The sequence below is a fragment of the Odontomachus brunneus genome, unplaced genomic scaffold (genome assembly GCF_010583005.1).
Source record: "Odontomachus brunneus isolate Ranch 3 - 2012 unplaced genomic scaffold, Obru_v1 Obru_scaffold_013, whole genome shotgun sequence".
Lineage (NCBI taxonomy): Eukaryota > Metazoa > Arthropoda > Insecta > Hymenoptera > Formicidae > Odontomachus > Odontomachus brunneus.
The window spans coordinates 31,227-35,245 of NW_022639463.1; the positions used below are offsets into that span (position 1 = coordinate 31,227).

General features: G+C 37.9%; 1 protein-coding gene across 2 annotated transcripts in view; it reads right to left on the reverse strand.

Annotated features, from left to right (window-relative positions):
* LOC116841040 (protein yippee-like 1) overlaps positions 1–2,084 on the reverse strand; it is an 8,903-nt gene extending 6,819 nt beyond the window's left edge. Inside the window, exon 1 of one of the 2 annotated variants that reach the window (XM_032808541.1) lies at positions 1,745–2,084. The gene's annotated coding sequence lies outside the window, so the exon portion shown is untranslated. The remainder of the gene's footprint in view (positions 1–1,744) is intronic. The other variant, XM_032808542.1, reaches the window with a different exon arrangement.
* Between the last annotated feature and the right edge of the window lie 1,935 nt (positions 2,085–4,019).

Consider the following 4,019-nt stretch of genomic DNA (forward strand, 5'->3'; position numbering starts at 1 on the left):
GAGAGAGAGAGAGAGAGAGAGAGAGAGAGAAAGAGAGAGAGAGAGCGGTAAGCGCGATGGACTGTACTAGGAGAAGTCAATTCGGGTCATCGTTCTTTGTCGCGTACGCTTATTTTCTTTACGACTCGTTCATAGAACATGGTTGTCGAATTATTATATGAAAAACAAAAAACAAAATAACTGTCCGAAAGGTGAGAATATTTATCTAGTAGTAATTGAAATCTTTGAAAAAAGCGTTCAAAGACCCATTTTATAGAGATTATAGTTTTGATATTTTCAAGATGCAACAATTGAATCAACTGCGGATATGTATGTACATGCAAAATAACCTAATATGCATTATTCAGCGGCGTTCCCGTTTGTGATAGACATACAAGCGTGTCATATTTATAATACTGTGTGTACGTTGTCATCGAGAAAGAAAGAGAGAGAAAATTATTACATCCGTAAGAGAAATTAATAAAATATGTTCTGCGAATACATATTGATAACGATTACCACAAAAACCATCAAAATCGTCAAACAACGATCAAACTTTATAGAGAATACACATATTATTTATAGAAAAAAAATTTATATCCTAAAGAAATAGTAAATTTTAATCAACTAGAAAAAGTCGTGCGATAAATTAATTAAAAAAAATCATATATATATATATATATATATATATATATATATATATATATATATATATATAAACAAAATTCCTATTACGAAAAGATATGTTATATCTTAAAAATTAAGCCGCAATTAAGTTAAAATTTAAGCCGCGATAACGGGGAAAACAGTGGACAACGGAATGTTAATTTGATTGTTTACAACCTAGCGAATCAAAACAAGGCAGGCGAACAAAGTGAGTGAGATGAGGTGAGGTAAAATAAGATTGGGCGAAGTAAGATGAGGTGAGGTTAGGTGAAACGAGATAAAGTCGTGTGGTGAGGGACGAAGAGGGGAAGTATGACGAGGTGAGGTAAAACAGGGTAAAACGAAGAGCGGCACGGAGGGACGAAGCGAAACGGAGCGAGGAGAGGAGAGGTTAGACGAAACGAGATAAGGTGGGGTGGGGTGAGGTGAAGCGAGCTTACGCCCAGGTTAGACTAGGCTAGGCGGAGCAAGATAGGAAGAGAAGAGAGAAGAGAGGAAAAGAGGAGAGTAGGGGCGAGGGCGATGCTATAGCGATGGCGGGGCGAGAGCGAGAGCGAAGGCGAGGGCGAGGTAAGGTGAGCAGAGGTGAGGCGGGGCATGGCGTACGAAGGCAGCTGACAGACTCCGTCAGCTGAGAACGCATACACAAACACAATCCTTTACACCCGTGAGCTTTATCGTGTGTAAGTTCAATGCGCAACAATTATCCTACTATGCGAAAAAAATTGTTCGTTAAACTGGTCAAAAAAATGTTTAGACGAAAGCATTGATGCGTAGTTCAAGACGAACGAAGGCAAGTATGGAGTATGCAACTGTTATGATTTCGGCTACCCTTTGAATTCACAGTCGACGACGCCCCCGAGGATACGATGCTACGTCGGACCGAAATGGCAAAACAAATATTCTCTAATCGCGATACAAATGTGCACGAGTCGTCTTCGTGCAGTTCGCTTTCGAGCGGTACTGTATCGCGCGTAGCGTTACGTCGCGCAGCAACGCGTATCGATGCTTCTCGAAATATCCAAAACATTTTGCAACCGTTATTGACACGATTGCAAAACGGTAAAGAATCGTAATTAAATTAAACAGACTCACGTACAAAGAAATGAGGGAGGATGCGTCGAAATGGGCATTATACGCACCTCCATATGCATCCGTGACCGCGACAGCGAACGACAACGCAGGTTCTTGGTCTTTTCTCTACCTTGCAACTCGGTGCTCGAAGCACGAATTACGGATCACGGTTGTTTCGTCTTCGCACAGTGCCACGAACAACAATCGGAATGACGGTAACGGTTCGTTTTGATCATCACTAACACGGAACGCTCACGTTCAGCAAATACCGTACTGCTGATCGGCTCAGCGTCGTTCGATTTATTTCGGTTCGTCCTGAGCAGGCGAGACAGCACACGATAACTCGTGCGCAGGCGCCGAATCGCGCGATCCGATTTCGGACATCACCGTCAGAGCGCGCGAACGTCCTGATTCAAATCTGACTAACGAGGTGCTAGTAACGTTGCCGATGGGCGGCACAGGGTAAATACGAGTCTATCAATATATGCCTCACGGAACACACGGATAATTGAAGAGCGTTTACATTATCGACTGTTTTGGTTGTCGCTATAATATATTGCTATAATTTTCATTGTTATCCTTATCTCGAGTATCTTAAGAAATCAAGTTATTTTCGGATTTCAAAAGTTTTATGAGTTTTCCGTGCTATATGCGACCAAATACAGCGAAACATTTTTACCTAGAGAAATAGCACACTAAAGAAACATACAGAGTTCGTATTAAATACTAAAAAAAAAGAGAAGAATCTCGTAACAGCTTTACGAACAAACCTTTTTTATCATCTATATCTTTCATTTACGACAGTATCTCCGTGGTATTTCAATTAGAGTCAAGCTTATGAGTACGTAAGCACGTACGTTATTGATAAAACCGCGTTATACGTTACTTCTTTTTTCCTCCCTCATTTACCCCCTTTTACATTTCCTCTCTTTCTCTAGCTCTCTCTCTCTCTCCCCCCTCTCTCTTTCTCTCTCTGTTTTAACGTACGTATACCGTTATTTTTACTTGTATTAACTTTTGTAGCAATAACGAACATATCTGCTTATGTAAGTTAGGACCCTCGCGTTTTTAAACGCAAATCAACAAAAAGACTGCAAGAAAAAACGCGGTCTCTTTGAGTCGCAAAAATAGTCAATATTATCTCTATTACCTTAATCCTTACAGATATTCGTCAAATGTTATAAAAGTTTTAAAATAGAATAAGTATTAACTCTCTAAGAAATGAAATTAATATCAAAATAAACTAATAAAAACCGTGCGCTGGTGCGAAAATAATGTTTAATAGAAAAAAACAAATTGTATGTTGCTAAATGTTATGAATGCAAAAACGATATATTTAAACGTTTGTATGTTGTTCCTACTCGACATCATCTTCTATGCGTACCAACGGTAATATAAACAATAATAAAAGACTAAAAAAATTAAACTTGTAATGTAACAGCCAATCAACGAAATGACATGTGAGACATTCTATTGATAATGCAATCAACCGTCAAATTCATGGTGAGCGTATTGTTGAGGTGCATGAAAAATTAAATAAACTAGGACATTCTGCCAAAACTTACAGACACACACAGACAGACAGACAGACACACACGTACGCACACATACACACACACATACACACACACACATTGAGATATAAGAGACCATTTAATTGTACAGTCATGCAAGTGTACAATCATCTAAGAATAAAAATTTTGATCCAACACTCTATATGTGTAAATTTGCGCGCGCACAAACGTTTACATATATTTTCTGATTAATGATTTAATAATATACATATTGGGCAATATTCACAGGCATGCGCCGATCTTATATCTAACATCATGTACTCACCTTAAGATGCTGTAGCTATTTTATAGCTATTTTATTGGATGCATAGCATCTTGAGATGAACTCAAAATGATCTTAAACGTAAAATCAGTTTAAATATAAGAAATACCGCCCATTATGTACGCTATTGAAACAATCAAATATTATCTCGAACGATATATATATATATATATATATATATATATATATGCACGCACACATACATACATACGTGTGCGCGCGCGCGTGTGTGGGTGGGTGCGTGAGTGTGTGTGTTTATGTATGTACATGTATTGTATGCTTTTACTTACATGCAACTGTAGCATCTAAGACTCTGGAACGTGAAATTGTTTGTGGAAAAGTTCGGGAAACTGGAAATAAAAAGAAAAAGGTAAGAAAATAGTACGAGTTTGTTATGTCCGCACTAAAAAGAATGTGTAAAACTAATATATATATATATATATATATATATATATATATATATA